The 26,650-nt window shown below is 40.3% G+C and overlaps 1 protein-coding gene across 4 annotated transcripts in view; it reads right to left on the reverse strand.

Moving 5' to 3' along the window:
* The window catches only part of LOC120746885 (phospholipase D1-like), a 55,176-nt gene extending 29,640 nt beyond the window's left edge, over positions 1-25,536 (reverse strand). The window contains exon 1 of one of the 4 annotated variants that reach the window (XM_040052393.1): positions 25,434-25,536. The gene's annotated coding sequence lies outside the window, so the exon portion shown is untranslated. Of the gene's footprint in view, positions 1-10,125; positions 10,800-22,960; positions 24,946-25,433 lie in introns of those variants that run through there. The other 3 variants (XM_040052394.1, XM_040052395.1, XM_040052392.1) reach the window with 3 other exon arrangements.
* Between the last annotated feature and the right edge of the window lie 1,114 nt (positions 25,537-26,650).

Raw genomic sequence — 26,650 nt, forward strand, 5'->3', positions numbered from 1 at the left:
AATTGTACAGGGGACTATGTGCTTCCTGTGCTTCTCCTCTGTTAATCCTGATCTTTGGATTAGTGTCTTATGTGAGGTTAACTGCCGCTGCGGGAGAATAAAGGAGGAGGAGAATGGACCGGTAGGCTGTAGTACAAGAAAGGGGATTAAAGAGGAATCCAGGAAAAGAAAAGATGTGTATAGAGGTTAAAAAATGGATAAGAGCGCTTATAAGAAAGCACGAGAAAAGGTTTCTGAAGTAAAGCAATGCTTTACCGTGTGGCAATCCTGAAATCCTGACTGACATCACTGATATAAACATCCACATTATCATATCCAGGTTCCATCTATCTGCCGTTTGGAGCTGAGTAAAGCCCACTTAGATCAAAGCTGTAATGTTTAAAGATCTTTCAGGTGAAGTGTGAACTTTATTTTATCAGGTGATCAGCCTGTGGTCAGAGGATTGTTCCACAGTCTTGATGCATGCTCAATTATCCAGGGAAGGACATCCCGAAAAGTCGATTCTGTGCATTTGGATGTAATGCTACGTCCAGATGAACAGAATCAACCTTTTGGGATTGTCCCACAGATTTTTTTTGCAAACATTTTAGCAATGATGACAGATTAACTGTTGGGTTTAGGTCACACGAATCAAAATCAGATATTTTCTCTCTTTTAGCTCAACTTTTGGTCTCCACCACATCCTCAGGCTGAACACTGACCCCCAACTCATGTTCCAACTGTGTCTGCTTGCTGCCTAAAATGAGATTTGTTCAATAAGAATGAAAAATAGTATCGTTGTGGGCTATAAAACTCAAACATTGAACTGAAAGATGCCGTAAATCTTTCAGTATGCTGTAATTCTATAAATATCTTGATGTGTGCTGAATTGTATACAGTTTTCATGTGAGCAAATAAGAATTAAACACTAGTTGACATTGACCTCCAGAACCACCACAGGAGCCCCTAATGATTTCTCACAGTCTCCATAGCTTTTAATATACCCAGCACCTTGCTTTACTATGATACATATGGCATCCATCCATTTTCTGATGCTTAATGGGTCCAGGTTTTGGAGGCAGCAGTCCAAGCAGAGATGCCAAGACCTCCCTATTACTAGCCCCTCCTCCAGCTCTTCCGGGGGGTGGGGGGGCAGAGGTGTTCCCAGGGCAGCAGAGAAACATGATCTCCCCGTGTGTTCTGGGTCTGCCCCGGCGCCTCCTTCTGAAATAACAAGGTGGTGTCCCGGACACATCTTAGTCAGACGACGAAAACGGGCTCTTTTCAATTTCCCTGTTTATATATTTTTATAAGTTAGCTCTTTATATGCTTTCATTGATTTATCGCCTTGATGCATTCTCAATCATCCAGGAATCTCCAAAAGTTGATTCTGTTCATCTGGACGCAGCGTTCTGTGGGAGAAACGTTTCGTCACTCATCCAAGTGACCTCTTCAGTCTCAGCTGACTGCAGGTTTCCCCAAATATTATAAACAGCACATTTGCATAATGACTGAAACCAGCCCACTGAGGGAACAATGGGCTGGGAGGTCAGTTCCTTAATCATAATTATGCAAATTCTCATGACCATTGATCAACAATCACTGACCAAAACCCACTGATCAATGGCCATGAGTACCATTCACAGAGAGTTGGGGAATGGCTGCAATCACAGCATTGTAAGATGGCGAAAGATGTACCCTTAGGCCCCCTCCTCGATTCAGAGATGGTCTTTCCCTTTTCATGTAAATGGCCTCCTTGACTCCGCCCTCAAACCAGCGTTCCTCCCTGTCCAGGATGTGTACATCCTCATCCTTGAGTGTCCACTGGCCTGTAGGTGTGAATAGACTGCAGAGTCCTGGCCTGACGAGGTAGCTGTTCTGTGTTGTGCCATCCGCTTCGCCAGAGGTTGTTTGGTTTCCCCGATGTATAAATCCTGGCAATCCTCCTGCACTTAACAGAGTTTTTGGCGCAGCGTGTTTTGGGGTTTAAAAGCCACAGAGACCCGGTGTTTGCATAATTATGATTAAGGAACTGCCCTCCCGGTCCATTGTTCCCTCAGTGGGCTGGTTTAAGTCATTATGCAAATGTACTGTTTATAAGGTTGGGGAAACCTGCAGTCAGCTGAGACTGAAGACGTCACCTGGATGAGTGACGAAACGTTTCTCCCACAGAACGCTGCGTCCAGATGAACAGAATCAACTTTTTGGAGATTCATTGATTTATATTTTCCTGTTTTCTCAGCATGAATAGTCGTCTCTGTGGTGGCCCTGTGACAGGCTACAGACGTGCCCAGGGTGCAGCCAACCTCTCACCCTGTTAAATGTGGCTGTTAAATAGATAACTTGAAGAAAATGGACGGCTTGATTTACTGTCCATCATTTTTATTGATCATCCTGAACCAGCTTCTACTTCAAACTCAATTCTGTACGTCATTACATTTTGTGGGCATCTCCAGGGTGATGCAGAGGAGGCTTAAAAGCAGGAAATAACTACAGCTTCCTTGTTTTTAATGTGTTTTAATGGGCAGGTTTGACGCCGACTCATCTGAAATAAGGTCTGGGGTTAAGATGAGCTTAAAAATATGAAGCTTAAGTAAAAATCTCAGCTGTGAATTATGAAGCTTTTACATTGTGAGACATTTTCAGTGTCATCACGCTAAAAATAGGAAGTTATTCTTGGTTATGCTGACACCATGCGGTGTAGTTTATAGTTTAACGTTAGTGCTTTGCTTTTAGGAAGATCTCAGTTGAGTTGCAAATAATATGTTACTGATAAATTTCTTTATTATTGCAGAAAAGGTATTTTCTTTCAATCAAAGGAACCAAGGCAATGCTAACCAACTTCCTGACTGGCCTTCAAAAAAAAAAAAAAAAAAAAAGACCCAAAAAAAAACATTAAATAAACTGCAAAGAATTCCAGGTCCATGATTTCCTTCTTTTTTCTTTCTTCTCTTTTCTCTGTTCATAAACAACAATTTTAACAGTCAAATCTAACAAAGATTGATCTTAGATTTACGATATGTTTATTAATTGGATACCTTCAGATTGCAGAGGACTTCCTCTTTTAAATTTAACCCAAAGAAAGAAAAATATTTTTAATTCCCTTTCACCTCATCTCTGCTTATATTTTAACAGAAACATTAAACCAGTGATATCACACATTTAGGTCTGTCAAGGTCTCTGGTGTGAAGCTTATTTGTAAAACTGTCGTCATGTTTGACTAAAAACACGTCTATCTAAAGGTAGCACATTGTAAGAGGCAGCAGAAATACAGTCGATAATAAGATTGTGCTTCATTACTGTTCTCTATTTAAAAAAATAAACCACGCAGGAGTCAGATTTCTGACATTATGATGCAATTCCTGCCGGACAAAGTCTAACAGCTCATTCTTAGGAAGAACATGGGTTATTGTTTGGGTTTAGTCAGAACTGGTTTCACTGTGGTCTGTCTGCTTTCACTTCCTGTGCCAACAAAACACCAAGAACAACCACACAAGCAGGAAAACCGCACCCCGCTGAACCCCCAAAGAGCATTTCTTTGCTTGCAATGTTTATTCACAAATAAAAATCTGGCTAAATAACCGTTAATCCAACTCTCCCACAGCCACACAAGCCATCACAGTTTACACACACACACACACACACACACACACACACACACACACACACACACACACATCATGCACTTTAAAATAAATGATTTAATCCAAATCCTTTTTATTAAATTTGAGGATTTCACACAAAGCCCCCTATTAAACTATCCACAAATAAACAATAACAAAAAATAAACAGCAGCCAAGTACAGAACTAAAGCATGAAGGAGTTACATAATGATTTGCTATTCAAACTCCATCAGTACGTTGGAATTATCACTCCAGCCCTGTCCTTTGCATTTTTAGTTAGAAAAACTGTCTGAACAGCTGCTTTGCAATATTAGGAGAAATATGAGCAACGCTTCTTGCTTCATACTGAAAGTCTAGTAGGAAAGGGAAGGAAAGACGACGACTCACTGAAGTGTCATTTGCAGTTTCAGAAGGAACACACACACACACACACACACACACACACACACACACACACAACAGAAAAAACTGTACTGTCTGTCACTAAGCACTAACTTACTAAAGGAGAAGTGCAGATTAAGTAACCAACTTTGAAGTTACCAACTTGGGTCATGCATGAGCCTGGAGGGGTGCAACTATAAAGCTAGATTTATGGGTTAATGAGATATGTCCAGTTTACAGTCAGACTGGTTAGTGTCACAAAGTTGCTGGCTCTGTTTTTACCGAGCTAGATCACTATGGTAACTTATGCTGTACACATATCCCAGACTGGAGCAGGTTTCATTTGATTTTGGTTTAAAAATCACCCCAAAGTGCCAAATTTGAGCGAAATCCTATTTTTTCTGCTTCCAGAGTATGTTTTGTAAATGCAACATGTTGAGCAGTAACTTACTAATTTCGCTGAACAACAACCAGCTGCACAGTTAGAGCTGTCAAAACAGCTTAACTGACAGATATTAACCATTATTAATGAAACTGAGCAAATATAAAAAGAAATATTGTCAATAATGTTTGTTATAAACATGTCTCCAGTCGATCTCTGAGGTAAATAAAGATCCACTATTGGAGCATTTATGATCGCCCACATAAAGTTTTTAAGGACACTGAGATCATCGTGGATCATCAGTGCATTCTCAATGTGAAAATAGCTTTTTTCTAATTACTAAGATTGAATGGAGTTTTGTGGGTGTTTATGGTCCTCTGCTGCTGTGAATTTCTCCTGTAGTTGCAGATTTTTGTTTCTAATTTGTCGGTTTCATGCACCCAAACATTTCATCTCCAGTTTGAAAATATGTTGTAAAGAAAAAAATATTATAGCGTTATATAGTTATCAAACAATCCTGACTGATTCACGTCACACAAACACACCAACTTTGAGGTGGATGGACTACAATAAAGGGCCGTGTCAGGTTTCTGAAACTGGAGGTTGTGAAGAGCATCGGTTCACTAAATCTGGACAGAAAAACTTCTGACAAAACTTCATTTATGCTGAGACTGCAGACAGCAGGGTCATTGGGCTTTAAAAAGATGACTCCATGCTGTTGCCAACAATACAGATAGACTGGGGAATGTTTTCTTGGCACACTTTGAACACTTAATTTACCAGTAAATCGTGGTTTGACTGCCACGACATGAGTGTTTCTGCTGACTCTGTACAGTTTTCTTTATTGCCACAGTTTACCATCGTCTAATGGCTTCCAACACGAAGTCAGAAGTCAAATTTTATGAACATGGAAATGCAATCAGTGACTTCAGTCTCAAGAGAAGACGTCTAATAAACTGTATGCATGTTGAGATATTATGTACTAATTATGTACTAATAAGTTAATTAGCTTTCCCTTTAGCAGTCATGTACAGAATCACATCTCACTGGTCAAATCTCATTAAAAAGATGCTGAAAAACTTTTTTTACTCAGCCCCAAAATAAGTATTTAATTTTGCTCATTTAAAGCAATGGTTTTCAAATCTTTTGTTAATCCTTACCCCCCTGAAGCCCCACTTCGGGAGCCATAAAAAGCTCACGCACAGCTTGCACAGGCTGAAAAGCTGTCTTCATGTTTGATGGCAGATACATCCTTCACTCTGGCCAAAAAGGCTAAAATGACCAAAGAAAAAGTGGTCGAAATTCATAGGGCAGTGACAAAATTTAAAGTCAAAGATCTCCATCCATTTTCAACGATGGAGTCAAAAAAAAAAAAAAAAAAAAAAAAAAAAAAAGACGGCTAAAAATAAAAACATAAGAGGACAACATTTGTGTTCTCCATTCTTTAAGCACGAGCACTGTTTCAAAAATACCGATTTGGCACCGGTATCGGATAAAACCTAAACGATACCCATCCCTATTCATTTAGCACCAGTCACACAGGCCTGGAGACTGGTCTGCAACCATTTGGCAACCATGGGTTAGTAGAGAAAGTGTACCTGGGGGTTTAGCAGTCGCTGGGTTGCAAAAAGGTGCTGCCCCAAAAATCTACTTACAATCTTTTTAAGTGGAAGATGCCGACAAGCAGACAAGTCAACATCTTCCAAGCAAACTACCAACCACAGGACCCTGCTAAATTCACCCAGCAGCAGCCAGCAGACTACAGCAACAACTTGTCAACTGCTTAGGGAATACCTACAGACAACAGAGGTTGCCAGAGGGTTGACAACCAATCAGTAGGCCTCTGAGCTGTTTGACAAACTGGTTTAAAACCAACGTAAACAAAACGTCCATATACAATGTTTCCTTGTCACCACTTGTATTTAGCTATTAGATACTAACTTTTCACCCCAATAATTTAAAAAGCTTAAGAAGGTAGAGCATCATGATTCTACTAGTACATCCTGCATATTAGACTTTCCCCTTAGTACACTACTGAGTTAAAAAGTACACACTCTTGATTATATGTTCAGTTGCAAACTAAAAGCAAATTTCATGCAAATACTGTGGCCTTTACTGAACCATAACACCACAAACAAAGAAAGTTACACAGTCCTCACAGAAAGATACACACACGCAGTACACTGCATGTATTATGCAAACTAGCTACGGAACAAAGATCGTGAGTGTTTCTGGGTTTTTTTCCTCCATCAGAGTCGGATTGAAAGTGTGTATCTGAGGTGTGTCTCAATAACAATAGCTGCTGGTGGAACCGGTGGTGCAGGGATGGAACAAGAGGGGAAGAAATAAAGGAGAGGTTAACTAAAGTGAGGAAAAGTGGCCTACAGTCAGATTAAATCAATAATCTGAGGTGTGATGGCATAAAAGAAAAGGTTAGCCTAGAGTTTTTACACTTAATAAAATCAGAAATGGCTTCAGTTCTGCTAAATTTTTCATCCACTCATGTCTGTGCAGGAATAACACAATAAGAAATCTTCACTTCTAAAAATTTAAGAGGAGCTGAAACTTGTACTGTGTGCCATTTCTTTTCAGTTTCTATATGAACTGAATCTGACATGTTCTGGGTTTGAAATATCCAGTAAAACAATCAACATCTAATTAACTCGCTGCGCTGGTTTCAAGAATATTAAAACGTTTTATTTTATGATGTTTAAACCTTAATTTTTCCATATCAGAATTTTTAAAAAAAAGTTTTGGTTCAACTTTGACTATGGAGCCATTTAACAATCTTCATCTGAAAATAATACTCAGCACACAAGGAAAAAGTGACGGCAAATCTGTTGAAATATACTTGAAATAAACTTGAACAGACAGTGAAACCCAGATTGTGCGGATTCATTTTTGTGTAATAGACTGACGTACCACCTGTTGTTGTACTGCTACCTATAGCACAGCATGTGTTACTTAATCACAGTAATATTATGCAGTTCAAAGGCTTATCACAGTTTCTCTTAAGTGGAAAATAAATGTCATAACACACATACAATATCACAATATGACTCATTCATGCTTTAAATACCTGCAGGTATTTGTGACAAATTGTCTACAAGCCGTTTGGTTTATTTCTGCCAACATGCCAATGTTGCTAACATCAATGTTAGCAGAAGTTAATTAAACTTAGAGGTTTGCAGTCACACTGCAATTTAAAACCATGTTACACTGACATTTATCTGAAAGTGGCGGTAAATTTGAACAGTCCCAACTCCAAACCAAATAAAAAAATATAACATTTCATATTCCTGTCTCAGGGTACTGGATTTGGGGCAAAACCATCCATTATTTACAATTTATTGTAAGGACTTGTCTTGATGTCAGTGGTTTTTTGTCATCATGTGTCATTATGTTTATAATTTTTTAGATATTAGATCATTTCTAAATTAAAGACAAGTATCAGATTACTTTTAATAATGATTCCTCTGATATTAATATATCTAAGAAGACCCACCTTAACCTCTTTGTTTTTCATAAAGTTATTTTAATGTTTTAAATACAGTTTATTGAAGAAGTGACACATTACATTTTCTTTGTATTAATACTTTAAAAAGATCTGAGTATTTTATTTCATGCAAACATATTCAGCAGTTCGAGACCAATCTTATCTTTAATATGTAGTGCTAGTTATGGCCATCTGACTATTATAATTCCTCAGTTTTTGCTCCAATTTTGGTCTCCTCCACCTCCTAAAAACAACATTACCAATAAGACTGGCTGCTTTCTTTCCCAGCTTGTCTGTACCTGCCTCCACCTGCAGATTTATAGGTTTTCTCTCTGTAGGTTAGAACTAAAAGTGAGCTCTGTGTTAATATAAGACTATAGAGTAATGGGGCTTGCAGAATAAATCCTCTCCATTTAAGGCTGTTTTGTGAGGACATGCCCGGAGCTGCATTGTAATAAATCTCAGAATCAGGGGAGGAAACTGGGCTTGAAGGCCCACTGTTGACCTTGGAAATAACAAAAGAGTATTTTAAATTGATTAATGTAGACAGTGTGTGTGTGGATGTGTGTATACATTATGTCTGGCCCACTGAGCACTCACATTAATTGGGTACAGTGTGGCCCATTACCCCCACACAGCATCACTCGCCAGCCAGGTGGCAGGATGCTGAGCCCTCTCTCACACAAACACACACACAAACACACTTTACTCAGATAATATAAGAGTGTTCTTTGTTATTTAAACTGATATTAGAATGTATCAGAGCTCTTATGCTAAAGAAAAAGATAATGTCAGGATTGCCTTAATTATTTGTTAACTGCATTCAGAAACTAGCCTGAATTTAAAGGAATTTCATAACAATTCAAATAAAGTTACTTTAAGTTGAATGAATACAAAGTTGGTAGACTGACAGCTTCAGACAGTGAGATGCATGATGTCTGTACAAAGGCAGGGACTGAGTTCAGTCCCAACCTTCATCACGGTTTGCATTAGGATGAAAATAAGCCATCGGACCAAATCTAAACAAACACGGCATGTTTCTGTTGTGCCAAGTCATGATAAACAATAGTCTCTGGGGAGTTTAAATGTGCTTTAATCCTGCTTTCATAAACTCAGTTTAATGAAACGAGTGATTGCTCACCTTATCTTAAAGTCAGAAGAGAAGAAAAACACTTAAATAATAATGAGATTCAATAACTAAATAGTATAAAATAAGGACCTTAAATGTAAAATGAATGCAGGTAATTGGGGATGATATTATTTTTAGATTATATGTTGGAGAAGACAAGGAGTCAACTGCCTGTTCAGTAAGTGATGAGCTAATTATCCACCAGAGTCACACTGCTGATCAAACTGGATTCAAACACCAACACAAACTTCACAGCTTTTCTCACTTTTCTATCACAAGTCCAGTCCCTCCACATTTTTTCTTTCTATTTAGATTGACGTCTCTGTCAGCCCAAAAAGCACAGCTGCACAGACTAAAGATAAACCCAAATATATCATCACACCGGTGGACACATTTCAGAAGCTGCACCTGGTTTCCTCTTTGGACACAATTGTTTCAGCTTCTTCAGTCTGACTTTCTCCTGCTTGTGCAAGCTCATCACTATTTTCACTGCTTCACCTGGAAGTAAACGTGTCTCCTTAAATAGAGAAATGGAGCTGCAGAAGCCTGCTGGTTCATAAACCCAGTGGTAATTTTGCATACACACTTTAAGTTCACACACACACATTCATACTGCACTTTATTCCCTGATTAAGCACCTTCTGTAACATTCACACACTCTAATGAATGCATTCAGTTCAGTATCTTGTTAAAGGATACATCTCCATGCAGACTAAAGAAGCCGAACACTGAACCGTTGACTTTCCGATTAGGAAACGACATTCTAAGAAGACTTTAGCCTCTGATATTAGTTAACAAAGCTTTATGAGCCAGTTATTGACATTCGGCCAACATGTGAGTGGATCTCTATGAAAAACTCTTGGATTGACTGTTTGGCAGCCTCTTACAGCGCAGATGCACACATACACTGATGCCATTTAACCTCAGCTGCTACTCAACCAAATCTGGTGCACTAGAAGTGAAGTACAACACTGCTGCATCCGGGTGTAAAACTCATACAAAACATGCAACAAACAAAAAATGGAGAGGAAACTGGGAACCAGAAACAGGCTGTTTGTGACAATAGGAGGATCCTGAGGAGCACGCACACATAAATGCCACAAAACAGCTCTACAGAGTATCAGCATCCACTGACCTGAGCCCGCGGAGGTCGAGGGACACCCATCATCATCTTTAACGTCTTTATAACCATCATCATCATCATCATGTCTTTTCTTCCCAGCGAGAAAACACACTTCCTCTCAGAAGAAGAAAAAAGAAGCTGCCACTTCACTTCTAAATCTGTTCACACGTTCATGCACACGCTCGCTGCGGTGTGCAGTACACACACACACACACACACACACACCTCCACACGATCCTGACAGCCAGTCTGCAGGTTGAGAGCAGAGTGCCACAACCAGGCAGACGGACAAGGGAGAGATTCAAGAGGGTGGGACAAAGGGGGGAGGGAAGAGATGGTATTGGCCAGGGGGACACTTGGTAGCCAATGAGAGGGCTGCTCTTATTCCAGTTTGCATTAAAGGGCCAAACAGTTAACATGAGAACCAAATTACATAATTTTCACGTTTTGCCTTTTCAATTCAGGCTACAGCTGAAAAAGCCCATCAGTTTTTAATCAGAAAGTTTTAAATTGTTGACAATTAATTAATTGTTAGCTCTCTAAGCCTTTTTTTTAAAAGAAAAACAAAATTCAATCATAATTCAACAACGCAGCGTTTGATGAGAGCCAACTCTCTGTACTCTTCTCACAAGAGTGAGAATGAAAATGAACCAGTGCAGGTGTTGAACTCCAGGCCTCGAGAGCCGGTGTCCTGCAGGTTCTAGATGTGTCCTTGATCCATCACAGCTGATAAATGGCGAAATTACCTCCTCAACATTTCTTGAAGTTCTCCAGAGGCCTGGTAATGAACTAATCATTTGATTCAGGTGTGTTGAACCAGGGTGTTATCTAAAACCTGCAGGACACCGGCTCTCGAGGCCTGTAGTTCGACACCCCTGAACCAGGAAGGGTGCTCATGAAGGTTTTCTTTGTCATATGTAGTTCTTTAAAGTCTGAACGCCTAAAATCACCACACCTAAATCTGCACTGCACAACCTATTATTGTGTTAAGACACACCTTGTTAACACAGGTTATAATATAATATCCAGCTCCACCCTTTTGACCTGAAAAACCCAGTTTTTACCAGAACACTGAGCTTTCAGAGAAATGAACCAGTTTAGGTTGAAGCTGTAGTTCTGTGAGTTCTCTGAGTGAATGAGAAATTGTTTCAGGCTAAAAAATAATAAAAATTCTTGAACTAAGTGAGAGTAAAGTTGAAAGCCGGAGCAGCTTTCAACCGGAACAAGCAGTGACTCATTTTTGACATTCCAGAAAAGGACCAAAACATTCAGACTCCCACCCACATGTGAGCCACTGCAACACGCGCACGCACGCAGACGCGCACACACACACACACACACACAAAGCTGGGCAGGAAGATGTATGAAGCCTGAGCCTAAATTGCAGCATTTCTCTATGGAGTCTGGTGCCTGTCACTTCCACCCCCGAATGTACAAACTAGTCCTTAAAATTACGGTGCTTGTTATTCATTTCCTGCCCGCTGTATTTTATAATCTCACATCACTAATTAATATATTTTAGTCCTGAGTTTTTTTATGAGCTGATCAATATTTACTTAAAGCCCGAATGAGAAACAATGTTTTATCCAGATTAAAGTTAATGATTAAGAGTTTATAACCCAAAAGACATTCATAGATTATCTTAAGAGAATTAGAGAATCAAGGGCACATAAAACATAGCTGACAGCAAACTAATGAATCAATGACACAATATTCTGAGTTCATACAGTGACATAGAGGTAATCTAAAAGTAGTGGTACTAGGGCTGGGCCATATCATACCATTCAGGTAATATCAGTATAATGTTAGGCAATGATAAGAGAATGAAATATCGCGAAAGAATGTGGGTAAAACGCGCATGCGCAGGGCCTTTGTTTACATACGCACATGGTGGAAAAAGCATTTCGGTGACGCAGTATGAGATGAGCGAAAGCAGATCGTTGAATGAAACAGATGAACCAGAACTGGTTTGTAAAAATGCTGCAACTTCACTGGTGTGGAGCCGGTTTAGCTTTCGTCCCTCAGATACACAACAAAGCACTATTTTTGGTAGAGCATGCAAGCGGCCGTCGTTATTACCAAACCGATTTTATGTGGCACACGGCGCTCAAAAATCTGCCAAAAAATGTTTTCGTACGACTTTGCTAAGCTACGAACCCGCACCGCTTGATGGATTGTTGAAACATTATGGCTGCCGTAGTCGGGAGCCTCGTGGAGTGATACGTGCTTCAACATAATATTACCGTACTGTGTGTGGATACGTTTTGTGGATATTCTACATGGTTATGTTGAGGATATGTCGGGCAGTTTCCACTGGAAATGCCTTTTGGTTAAACTGTCAGCGAGGAATTTGCACTGTTACGTTTTTATATAACTTTAATGAACATAAAAAAGCTGCTTGTTTAAGTGAAAATACATTGATGGGGTTTTTCTTGCACTAATAAAGTTGTGGAGTTGTAAAGCATTTTGTCTGGTGTCAATTATATCGTCAGTTATATCGTTATCGCAAATTTTCAAATGTACATCGTGATAAATATTTTTGGCCATATCGCCCTGCCCTAAGTGGTACTGCAACAAAATGATTCCTGTGCAGCCCGATAAGCATTTTCCGTCACAGAATGATTATGAAGGACGCCACCAGCTGCACACAAGGTTGATTATTGCAGTCTCTAATTATTCTGTTTGTTTTTGGGGAGTTTTTAAGTTACAACGCTATGAAAACACAGCTAACATGAATAACAAACGTGGTCCATATCCATGTTTGAATATCTCAGGTTGAACTCAGGGCAAGATGGACGCTACACTGACTCGCTGTACCATCTTGTGGATTAAAATGGTATTACATGAGATTACAGCCCCGTCCCAGTTCGACTTTAGTCGATGTCTCAGCAACACATAACATCACAGCCGCTGTTTCTTCACACTCTAATGGTATTTTAGGTAATATAGATTTAGCAAAGTATTTTAAACAGAAAATGTTGACTTTAAGCCCTGAATTAGTAAACCATGACTTCAAAGTCAAACCATCTGTTTTTCATGAATTGTAATTTTGGTGACAGATAAAAACATTCTTATGAAAGTAGCTTTGAAATTAATTTAAAAAAAAGAAAATCAGCTGCAGTATTAGTAGGATGATGTTGAACGCTGGAAAGCGTGCAGCTATTTTAATCTCGTCTTTTTAATAAGCATGTAGGGCGGCCGTTGCACTGAAACACTCTCTTGCAGAGGTGTCATGTCAGCTGCTGAAAAAAGGAGAAGAAGAAAAAAGTGAGAAAAGTCACAGGATCCTGTGAAATGATCTTGTGAAACCCAGGCCTCTGAAAACAGAAGAATGTTTGAATGTTTATGAACCAACTACAAGGTCCTAAAATAAGAAACCGACTGAACACAATCTGCCTTAAAAAGGTCATTAACAAGTTACATCAAAGGCAAACACCTGGCACGATAACAGGTCTGCGTGGAGAGCAGCCCCTGCACCGCATGCTGCTATTTTCTGATGCAGCTCAATGCTCTGACAGCTCGTCCTTGTAAAAGACGATCATTAGGCGACAACCGGCTCCACTATTCCTCTTAGCTGACACGGTGATGATGTTCCTGGCTGATCTTACAGGCCATTAAAGACACCCAGCTCCTCCCTGAAACACTTTGATGAAACACAGCCTTAACTTGTAGAGAGGCCAAAGCATACCTGCATTCATATCTGAGCAAAAACAGCCGCTTCTAATTTGACAGTTCAATTTGTTATTGCAAGATGAAAGAAATGTCAGCATGTGGGGTTTCCAGACAATAAGGCAGTTACTGTTTGTTTTTTAGGTGGTGGACAGTCTGCACTGGTGGTTAGCTACACACAAGGAAGTAGGGCTGAACGATTATGGAAAATAATCTAATTGCGATTTTTTGCCCCAATATTGCGATTGCGATTGCGATATGAGATTATTTTTAAGGTCTTTGTCTTCTGTATTATTAAACAAAGACAAGCAATACATCATATAGTATGGCCAATACTATATTACATTAATTTTAAACTGTTCTTTCCTGGAAGACAGACCTCTGTTATGATGACATGAGGTGATGCATGAATTGATGACTGACATTTTTATTTAACTTCTTCAATCACAACAGTATATTTGAACATACACAATAGTTTATTTTTAGCTTACAAACATCTGAGCATAAAGTGCTGACAAGGAACCCTGGTGTAAACATTAAAATGAAAGTCAGTACAATGTGCAGATTGCAGAAATATACATTAAAAAAAAAAATCGGTGGCTTTACCACACTCAGTTTTTCGACATCTGTGAACTACTAGACAGTCATTAAATTAAAAAATAATATTAAATAAATAAAACTAATAAATAAAAAATACACACATCTTACTGATCTCTGCAGTCAGTAACATTACACATAAAGTGCAAACATAATAGCAATTGTATAAACACACACACAAACACGCCTTTAAAATTTAAAGGCGTGAAATTGGACGGTCTAGCCTTCTGATTAGCGTCACCGCTGTCTCGGTGGAGTTTAATAAACTCGGCCGTCTGCTTCTTGCTATCTAAAATATAACCAGACACTGGTGTAAATTCTCGACTGTCTCATACTTCTGTTTAATAAGTTTTCTGTTTGACGTTTAGTCAGCTGTGTGAAAACCAAGGAGGAACCCACCCGGGGGATTAATAAAGTTTTATTTTATCTAATCTAATAACTTTAATCTCAGCCAAACCGATTTACTCACGAACAAACAAAACACTGAAAAAAGCCCAACAATAACATTTTTAGGTTGTCTAAGTGACTTATATATTACGTTTAACCCGAGCAGTGAAACTCCGCGGTGATATGAAAATGATGTGCTGGGAGTTGTGCCGTTCTCGGCCGCATCAGTAACCCTCGAGCTCCCGGCTAGCTATCGAGCTGGTGGGTAGCAGACGCCTCTGAAAACGTCGAAGCACTTTTGCAAATATGGGATATCTTGATAAACCGAGCAGATATTTGATGTTTACACAACTACTTTCTCGCCTGAAAATATGTTAAAAGTTTATTTTGTGACCCAGAAAGATTAGTAAGAGTAATTTTAAAACTTAGTAGCGGCCGCCATTGTTGGAAACTGGAGTTTGGCTGGGCCGCGCTATGAATTCTGGGATATGGTAGGCCACGAAGGACACACCCGGCCCATCCTTCAAATTCGGGGAAAAGGAGGACACATTTGTCGGCTACATTCGGAGGAGTCTACGAATTTGGACAGCCTTCGGCGCGTCGCTGTGACGTAATCGGTCTACAAATGCGGCCTCAGGAGGATGCAGCCCATGAATTTGGACATGTCCAGAGTATAATCGCAGCCTTTGCGGTTAGAAAATTGCACTTGATCATGTCGCGATATTATCGCAAATGCGATATATCGTTCAGCCCTACAAGGAAGTTACACATTTTCCCCTTATTAACATGTTCACTGTCACATAGAGCCATTAATGTGTCACACTCTCATAATTCCCACCAGCAACTGTACGAACAGGCCGTGGTTAACTTTGACAGATATTAGGAAGCACAAAAGGCCATCAAGACTACCAACAGGCTACAATGACCCTACATTTTTTTTTATTTTTTTTTTAAGGATCATATTATTTTAGTTTAAAGACAATAAAATCTCTTTTATATCCAAAATCCGGAAAACTCATCACATATGCATGGGCATGTAATAATAATGATAATTCCAACAGGGCTTTAATAATTCACGGCTGTGTACCATGCAGGGTTTGGTTTGTCACTCCTTTTGAATTAACAATAAGACAATAACGGTATTTTATGTGCTGCAGCTGCCTTTGGTTTCTGTATTTCTCTCTTTGTTTTTTATTGCTTTTAATGGTTTTAAAGAACAAAATGTTGAAATAAGGCAGCGGTTCTTTCACTGACTTCCCAGCACGCATGTGGAAAGTTCCGTTTTAGGAATCAGAGCCTCTCAGCGGTCTAAAACAATGACCTGCTTAAGTGATTTCCTTCCACAATGCACATGTCATCCTGTAATTACTGGGTAGAGCTGTTGCAGGAAGCTCAGCTCCTCCATGACTCAGACACAAAACACACAAGGTAATAAAATCACACCGTTAACATACACAGACCCAGGACATGGTGATAATTACACTTTACTGAAGCCTTTAAAGTGCAGGAGAAACTGTTAACTGTTAACTGTTCACTAAATGTGATGACAATGAAGACAACACGACAGTGACACTTAGTGGTCAGCTCTGACAGCTGCATCACCTGTCACACCGATCAGGTCTGCACACACACCTGGGCAACATTTCCTTCTGGAAGGACAAAGAGGCAAAGATGGCATAAACACGGGGCCGCACATCATTGCTCACATGTCCAGGACTGCACTGCTCTGTTATTATCAGCATGTTCTAAACACAGCATGAAAACCCGTCAGTTGTTCTACAAAGCAACAACAAGAGTATTAACAGGAACTACAAAGAGAGATCGAATTTCTTCCATATAAGCTTCTCTTCACTGCCTCCCCGTTAGACTCAGAACTGAATTTAAACTCTTCGTCAATCAGGAGACAGACACCTTTAAAGATTAGGTTTTCCTTTTCAAGTTAGGGCTGGGTCAGGTGACTTTAACCCTTAGTAATTCTCCTATAGGTTCAGACTGTTGATGAACTCTCATCAAGTCCCCCACTGAGCACCTCACTCATTTTTATCTGCCACCCATGCATGAGTTTCTATGCTCTTCTTTTGTGGTCTGAAAGGAACAACTCGGGATCCCTGGGAGGAGCTAGAAAACATCGCTGGGAAAAGAAACATGTCTTATTAGCCTGCAGCCAGCATGAAATAATGGATCTGAATTCTCCGATTATCTGAATGACCCTTAAATGTTGCAGCTTTTATCAGAATAACAGACTGTTTTAACCGGGCTTGACAGAACAGGAGGAACTGATATTGTGGACGTTTGTTTCAAAGGAGGTCAGATTTAAAACCACAAACTATGCAGGTTACAGGTTATCTGTCCAATCTCTCTCTCTAGGTGAAGAGAGTCCTTTTTTCTATCCGTCTGTAGTTTCCATCATTTTCCACAGAAATCTGCGCAGCTTATGACTGTCTGCTGACTCAATTCCCCCTCTTAGGCAGCAAAAGACAGCGACATGTTAACCCTGCTTTCTTCACAGCCATCGGCTAAAAGCCAGACTTTAGAAACGTGTCAGTCCTGTCGTTCTTCTGTAAACTAAAGTCAATCAAATTGGACAAGGAAGACAACACTCACATATAAAGCAGGATAACCTGTTAATCTTCTGATAGAGTTGAGTTAAACAGCAGCACAGAGCCAGAGTCCATCAGTCGACTAGTTTTATTAACACGTCGCACCCTTTTATTTATCACGGGTCGTCCTCTTTTCCTGCTAAACGCTAAAAAAACGAGTGAACATGCGCCTGTTTGAGCTGATTTAACAGAACACACTGGTAGGTGTGCACCATCTGATCACCATTATTACTTAAATAACTATCACCGTTTGATAAATGTTAAATGCTTAGAGCCAGAAAACAAACACACAAACACACAGCAGACTGTCTGGTTTAGCGTTTCCTCTGGGCTGGTTTACGACCTCACTAAACCATTTCCTGGTGAGTTTATGATCGCTGTCACTAGATTTGAGTCTTATTAATCAGCGTGTTGTTTATTTTGCAAAATGTGGTCCCATTAGATGCAAAAAGCATGTTAAAGCAGGGCATGCTTCACAGCACGCAGCATCAGATCCAGCTCGCTCTACTGAAGTCTGATTTTTGAACATCTCCAACCGAGGACTTGATATATAGAAAGTGATTTCTCTTTCTTTATCTCCTACAAAGTTGGGAGTGTGGAACTGTCCAAATTATCTTGATATGCTGAAGCATTAAGAGTTTGTTTGGCTGAATCTAAGGGGCTGAGCCCAACATGTGAAAACAAACCGCTCACGCTAAACTCCCCCCTCAACCAAACTTTACATGTACCGGTCTCCTGGCAACCGCCAAACCCAGACTCATCCATCAGACTGCCAGACAGAAAAGTGTGATTCATCACGTCAGAGAACACGTCTCCGCTGCTCCAGAGTCCTGTAGCAGCACGTTTTACATCACTGCATCGGACGCTTTGCGTTGCCGTTGGTGATGTAAGACTTGGGTGCAGCTGCTCGGTCGTGGAAACTCTTGAGCTAATTGTGAAGCTTGGAGGTCTGTAGTGGTTGACTGCAGAAAGTTGGCGACCTCGACCCCACTCTGTGATTTCACGTAGCCCAGCACTTCGTGACTTCTGTCCCAGATGTTTGTAGAAGCAGTCTGCACGCCTACATGCTGGCTTTTATACACCTGTGGCCATGAGAGTAATGGGAACACCTGAATTCAACTATTTGGATGGGTGGAGTAAATACTTTTTGAACTGCAGCCTAGATTGTTTGAGCAACATTGGAGAGCTCAGATGAAGACGAACTGCATCTGGGCTCAAGGTTGCGACACACTTCCTTTTTCTCGCAGTAGAAATGTGTCGCTGAGAGTGTGTGTGTTTGTGTGTGTGTGAGTCTTATCGCTGGAGTAAGAACGAGTAGGAAAGACGCCCGATTTGTATCCGTCTCTTTCAGCATCAGAACACTCAGCATTTCTTTCTCGATAACATTTCTTGACGCCATCTTTCACCACTATCACATGATCATAATCTCCTAACACAGATCATGAGAGCTCACCAGCCAAACCAGTGGCACAACGGACTCTGTGTACAACTCGATTTACTAAGAGATGTCAGGCATCCAGCTGACACTCCCACAGCAAACTGAGTCACCGTCATGAAAAGGATAAAAAAAAAAAAAAAAAAAAAAACACATTTCCAGTCAGAACTGAAGTGAAATAACTGGATTTCATCAGGATATCCAGCAAATGTATCCATTTGACAGAAAACTGCTCAGAAACTACAAGCCTGAGTAATTTTTTGAGGCCAGTGATTCTTTTTATGACACCACCAAACATTTAAAGAGGACTTATTCTGCATTTTCTGTTGCACTGTTACAGATGCTCATATTAAAATGCCGGTTAAGAGCAGCGAGACTATAAAATCAGCAATAGAATAATAGTTAACAGATGCGTGTAACGTCTTCAAGCTTCTCCAGTTATTTTTAGTTAGCTATAGAAGGAGTGATGTCGAAGATAAAGGTCCAAAAATAGAAAGAAATCACCAGGCCAACAAAAAGCACCAGCTGAAACGTGCATACTTTTCCTGTTTGCGCAATGAAACGCTTGATGCATGTGCAGGTTCAGGAAACGTGTGCAGTTTCTGAGTTTGGCTTGATTCACGGGAGTTAAAGTCATGTTAGTAAAACACATGTAGCCCAAGCTCATCCTCTAACCCATCATTTTATAAATCAAAAGCCTAAAAGATCTCACAGTTTTGTCCCATTACAAAGAAATCCTGCTGCACCTTTCTTTCACCTCACACTCAGCAAAGAATCAATCAGTGAAATTAGAGAACAAGCACAGAACAAGTAAAAGCAGAAGTTATTTGTTGCACCACAGCAAATGTCTTGCATTGTTTAAAAAAATGAAAATAAATAAATGGAGATTTAATGCTGCATCTGCAGATGGAAAAACAGGAACTTTTCAGTCAAGTAATTGAATACTGACGATGAAAATATATCTCACTTTGTTATTTAATGGTTTAAGCATTACTTCGTCCTTTCTGAAGAACAGAATACAGTGAAAAAAATGTTTTTAATCTAGTGGCTCAGATTGGACTCTTCAGCGAGCTGGTTCGGGCACATATGAAGAACTAGCTGCTTAGCATGGACCAGTTAGTTTGTGCGTCTTGTCTTTGTATTGGTAAATAGTCAGAGTGAGGTTTACTGTTACACCTGCAGATACAGCATGAACACAAAATCAGCAATCTGTTGGTCTGCCTGGGATGGAGTCAGATTCCCAGCTTGAGTTATTCTTTTAGTCAGCCAACAGCTACAGTTTCTAATAACGAGGTCAGTGCATGTACAAATACTCCCTGGGAGCCTAAAGCTCATTTTTCAGCCTCCTCTGAAAACTTTTTCCTTGTCTGAGCTCTGAATGATGTCAGCGAGGGAGGTCATCCTGTATGTGGTAAACTCAGGCTGAAAAGCTCCACCCGTCTGTTGCTCAGACCTACGAGGAGCTAAAACAGCCTGTTTCACACAGATCATAAACTGCATCAAGGCTCAGTATTAGATTAGAAAGGTTTATTCTGAATGTGAATCATGCAAAGCTACTCTAGTAGAGTCCATGAATGTAAACAGGGACCAGAAAATGAGCACTGGAAGAATAAAATATGATAAATGGCCTGTATTTGTAAAGCGCTTTTCTAGTCCCTGAGGACCCCAAAGCGCTTTACACAACATCCAGGCATCCACACATTCACACACTGGTGATGGCAGCTACATTGTAGCCACAGCTGCCCTGGGGTGCACTGACAGAGGCGAGGCTGCCGGACACTGGCGCCACCGGGCCCTCTGTCTTGCCCAAAGACACAACAACCGAGCCGGGACTCGAACCGGCAACCTTCCGATTACAAGACGAACTGCCGCCAATAACCCCAAATCTTTTATTTTCTGTATGATATGCATCTAAAATAAAAGTACTCATTAAGGAGTGAACCTTTTTAAAAGGAGATCCTCCGGGTGACCTTTGTGTTAACCTCCTCTCCCAGCTTAACTCAATGGTAGGTTAGAAGGTTTTCTGCATGTTCGTTGCTTACAGGCCAGAAGATTTAAAAAAAAGGGTTCAATTGATTCTGAAATAAAGTCCCTTTAAATTAATCTGTTAAATATATGCTAGTGTAACTTATACTGCTTTTTTAAAATCATACGGCTTAAACACATTAATATAAAGAAGGGATTTTAAATGTTTTAATGGCCCTGTCCCACTTTCCTCTCGTTTCCAGAATCATAGACTGCTGCTGGTTTGTTTAACACCTTCAGCTTTACCGAAAAGCTCAGCAGCAGATTAATGTCAGGAGCTTCAGGCGAGTCTCTGATTTCTAACAGGTTTCGCTCACGGCGTTGATTAAATCTTCCTCTGATGGCTGTCTCGACTGCAAACAGACACAGGCCACATTTTCCTTCACGGTGATTAGATTCTCCTGAAAACACCAAATAACTGCAGTTTGTGCGACTCCTGGCGATTCAGATTCGACTCGATGGCACTGATGGGAGCAGAGACTTAATCCAAGTCGACGTGCTCCTGAGGTGAAGCTCAAGCTTGCGACCTTTCAGCTACAAGATCATCTCTTTAACTCTGAGACACAGTCAAGTCACATTAATAAATCAGAATTTGTTTTGCTCCCGTCTCAGCAAATTCAGTGTGCTTTATTCAAAAAGAGACGTGACTAACTGTGACTTGACGGGCAGCTCTCCTTCAGGGATATCCTGACTGATCGCCAAGTCCCTCTAGATGAAAGTCTCAACACTTGGCAGCCATGTTTAAAACATCTCTGGGCGGCTATTTGAAGCTTCGATCTAAATGAATCGTCTTTCCTCATTATCATGTCCGTAACAAAGACACAAAGACTAAACTAGCTCTACCTCAAACAGATGCAGCAGTACTGACGTAAATCCGGGGATTTTAATACTTGAAGCATATTCACTTCTGTATTTGTTCAGGGCCTTTTGTTCCAGTGAAGAGACAACATGACGTTACTTGAGACAAGAGTGCTTCCAGCTCTGCATCGACAGTCTGCCCTGTGCGGCCATCAAGCGCACAGCCAGCTCCTTAAAGAAAGGCTTTGCCCAGTTTGGTGCGAAGGAGTGTAGTAGAGCTGTGACCAAAGACTGTATATAATAGATGGCTGCAGCCACTGTCACTTTACCCACTATCATATCTTATACTGAAGCCTTGGATCACTTTGAGCTTTGTCATGTGGTTGTTCTCAAACCAAATGTGCTGAGAAAGGGCTCACAGGGCAGCCACGCTGTAAATCATACCCCGCTTTATCCTGCTCCATAACTCTGAGACCTTAACTACCAAAACAAGCATCACGATGTCTTAATAAGACTTTAAAATAGCAACTGAGGCCATAAACCCATAAGGAACATGTGTCCTGGTGTCATAAATCAAGTGAGAAGTTGGGTCATTTTATCATTGACTTCTATAGGATCTGACTTCTTTGCAAACAGAGGAGCCGACACGTTGCAGCAGCACAAACTCATTTCTTAATATCACTGATGGATTTTTCAAATATTTAAATTACACTCAAAGGTTTGTCAGCTATTTTGCAAGATATTTAAAGAAAAGCATTAAATTAAATTAAAATTATTTTAATTTATCTAAAAAATAATAATTAAAGACACAGAATTTTAAAAATAAATGTACATTTTTTTCATTTAATTAGAAATAAATCAGAATATTGTTAAGTTGTGGGTTTCATTGAATAAACTAAAAAGAAAAACATAATACAAAGCCTCCCTTTAAAACACACCTGGGGGGTTATTATTAACAAAATAATACAAAACATTTAATAAACTGAAAAATGAGAAAGATTGTTTATTGGCTAATCAGCTGATCCATGTGTGTATGTTTTGCTCCGTGTTATCAGTTGTTTTATGAGCCAGATGTATTTGAACTTCAGCAGCTGTATCTTACTGCACTTTACTGTATCGGTCTTCAGTTCTGCAAAGTCATGACATTTAGCTACTGATAATATTGATTAAAGGCTGGACCAAACCCACCGCTCCCAGTGCCCCTTGAGCTCTCTATCAGCATGTGTGTGTGCTGGCTGGAAAAGCACACACGCCCACGCCCACAAAGTCAATTAAGCACTCCCCACGCTGTGGCCTGTGTTTTGCTGGAAGCGCCAATAAACACAGCATATCCTACCTGCGTACAAGCCGGTCCTATTAATCAGCCTCGACAGTCTCCATGGAAGCGAGCGAGTCAACTCTGCTCCGTTTAAATCAGACCAACAAAAATAAAACCCTCCGACACACTGGAGAAGCAGGTCTGTGTGAAACAACATAACAAGAACAGACACCACGTGTCACTTTTCCCGCACTTGTCTTCAGACTTCCTGCTTACACTTCCTGTCCATCTCATCGCATCCTAGCAGTGTCTCAACAAACTTCATCACTGGCCTGAACTGTAATTTTGTTGCCCCACAACAATCTTGCAGCAGCAGCGATGATGCAACTCTGTTAAAAGGAACTCTCTGCAGGCTTTCTGAACTGTGAAACCTTAAACACTGGAATCTTTTAAAAACAGGAAGGTGATGGTGAACTTAAACGTTGAATTAACTATTTTGATTACGAACTACAGGTACTGTTTAAATACGCTTAAATAACCAGGTGGGGTCATTTGTGACTTTTTGATGGTTCTGTTTGTTTAACACTGAAGGTCATTTATGCATCAGTCACGTTCTGCAGCAGTAAATCTTTCTATTCCAGGTCCATCATCCACAGGTCACAGCAAACTATCACAATGCAGTCGTGAAAAGTGGAAACTTTAAAGCAATCTGAGTGTATAATGTCAAACTTCTTTACATATAGATATTTTTGGAACACTAATGATCCAGTTCCCTATAAAAGTACCTTACAGCTGGCCTCATATATTAAGCCACTTGCAGGTTAAAGAGAAAAAAGTTTATTATCTCAACTCAAATGGTTTCACCTGATATTCTGCTTAGTTTAGATACTATACACTCACAATGCTGTGACACACTCACTCTGGACACAGCAACACTGCTGAAAAAGTGCGGACTATATCAGACATGCAATCTGTTTGTAAAGTGATGACGTATCGACCCCGTTTCCTGCTTTGGATGAGCCTTTCGTCGTGTGTCTCATTTTTCTGAGCAAACATGAACTTCCAAAACCTGTTTAGCTATTCTCTGTGTTTTCAGCCTTTTAAAGGGATTATTTATGAGCAGGATGTCTTTAAGTTTCTAAAAACTCATCGTTTATATGACAGCATCAAATGTTTGAACGCTTTCAGTGTGGACATTAAGCTTAGGATCAGGACTTTTTCATAATTCAAATCATGCAGCAGCATATTAATGACTGAGCTCATGTTGCAGACACTCAGACACTCTCTTGACTCGAGTTTGGTCATTTTTCAGGGACCTTTAACCTCCTCTGCCTTAGCTGTGCTAATATGTTTATCTCAGCCTAAATGTAGCCCTGTTAGCTGCATCACGCACACATCATAATCTGCCAACTACCATACCCAGAGCCCTTCTGCCTCTGTGTCCATCCAGCATTACATACTTCAGTCAGAACACAGCATATCATATTTCATGTATCTCTGGATGTTAAACACCAGGGAGCAAAGCCACACTCATTATTTTATTATAGCTGAACATTTTTAACGCTCAGGCACCTCAGCGTTTGATAGATTTTGAGGGCTAATTGAGCATTTGGACTGGAAATGGTTAAAATGTTAACAAGCAGATACTCACATTTAAGCAGGCGTTATCTAACAAGACAGAGGCTGGCTCAACCCCAAAAAGAGAAAGAAATCTCTAAGTTTACACAACATAACCGGTTTGATTTCTCTGAGCATGTGTGTTTAAAGTGTGGAAGCTGTCCCTTAGGGTACCTAAAGCACCAGCTGAGTGTGTGTGTAATGTTGTGTTACAGTGCCACATAAGCTGTGGAAACAGACACGCAAACAAGAAGCAGAGAGCGTAAACTTTCGCGCTTTAACCAGGAAAATTGGCCCTGAAGGCGACTCAAAGGTAATTTTGCTTATTACAAGGTGCTGGGTGAGGATGGTGAGTTGTGTTACACACTGACTGGTATGGAGGAAGTGTTTCGCTGCAAAATAGATCGACGGCTGAAAAAGGAAGAAGTGCGCAGTGACAGGTCGGCGGAGTGACGCACCGACACGCCGCAGCTGCAGCAGCTGAGTCGCTCCTCGGTACTGGTCTGACCCGTTCCCCGTGCTTCCCTGAAAACGTTGCCTGAGCCCTCCTCCGGGCCAACGTTACGCTCTGTGGATCTCCTCATTCGATTCAAGCGACACTGAGAGCAACACATGGCTCATAAGTGCTCGCTGCCTCCCAGGGCAACCTGCTGATGATGTGCACGGGCACTGCGGTGAGGAGGACGGATGCCAAGACATGCCAAAAAATCCCAAAACAAAACAGCGCATCCACCCACGTCTACCCCGCGCTTCCACCACATCACATTTTACGCGCAAAGCCACGGTTCCACTCTTTACGCGTTTACGCACCTGCGCGACCACATCAGGAGTAAACTTTGCCGACAGTCACAGATTTAAGCTTACACACAAACATCTGGATGAGCCACAAACGGCACAGCTGGACCCCAAAACGAAGGCTGAGTGTTCGTCTTACCTCCTGATGTGATGTGAAGCGACGGCAGCCGGAGATCTGCTGTGGTGCCGCGAGCCGGTGACCAAAAACCACCAAAGTGCAAAGACTTACAAGACTTCCTGTTCAGTCCCTGTCAAAATAAAATCCGCACAGGCAGGACGGTGAGCTTTCTTCCATGTATTTCCAACTTGGTGACATAAAGCTACTATGGTAGTTCTATTAAAAGATAAATACATCTAAAATAAAATACGAACTCACAGAATACAACTTGTTTTAATAACATTTCAAATAAATACAAATTTAAAAAAATAATTAGCAAAGCACAATTAAAAGACTCTATAATTAAATGAATAATCGATTATGTTTTATTAAAAATAAAAATAAAATGAAATAAACAGTAACATGATCAAGCTGAGGGGTTTGTTTTGACTCATCACACATGAGTCTGACTGTTTGTCAGTCTGCATACTTTACAGCCGGTATTGAATGTAAAAAGGTAAGAAGGTAAATGTGAGTCCTGAGATGACCCACTGGCAGGAAAGAAGGACAAAACACCAGTGTGCTGTCATTTTGATTACTTTCTTTTCCTTTTAAAAGTACTTAGTAATTAAGAATAATGTCATTTTATCTCCAATTGTTGAGTATTTTAAGAAGCTACACACAGTGTTGCCTTTCACTCAACTTCCAGTCTTCAGTTTGTCAGCACGTATTAAGATCTCTGAAGACACTGGAGTAAAACAGTGTAAACAGTAATAGACACAATTTAAAGTGCCACACTGAAGGTGTTTACAAGAACTTTACTTAATTTAAATCACTCTATTAAACTGAATTTACAAAGGTTACCTAAATATACTCAGATATGTCTGCGTACTGATGAGTATGTTTGGGTCACATTTATCCACCCATCCATCCATCCACTTCTATATTTCAGTTTGTGCTGTTTTAAAATGCCAGTCTGGTGTTTATGATTGAGAAATAAATTTTTTGGCAACAGGAGTGGCACAGACTCAGTCAGAGAGAGCATTAAAGGGGACTTCGGGTTTAGGTGGCTTGCAAGTGTGCACAAATTATAACAAAGGCTAAAGGAACTTAATTAGCATATCCTATATGAGATTTTCCTGCTTAAAATAAGAATATATCGAGTTGTTCACTTTTTTGTGTTTTCAGTTTTGTGGAATGACGTCAAGTAAACAACGTTCAAATTTATTTCTGACTTTACTTTGAAGAGCACACTGCGA

This window comes from Simochromis diagramma, unplaced genomic scaffold, assembly GCF_900408965.1.
Source record: "Simochromis diagramma unplaced genomic scaffold, fSimDia1.1 OVJJ01000606.1, whole genome shotgun sequence".
Taxonomy (NCBI): Eukaryota; Metazoa; Chordata; class Actinopteri; order Cichliformes; family Cichlidae; genus Simochromis; species Simochromis diagramma.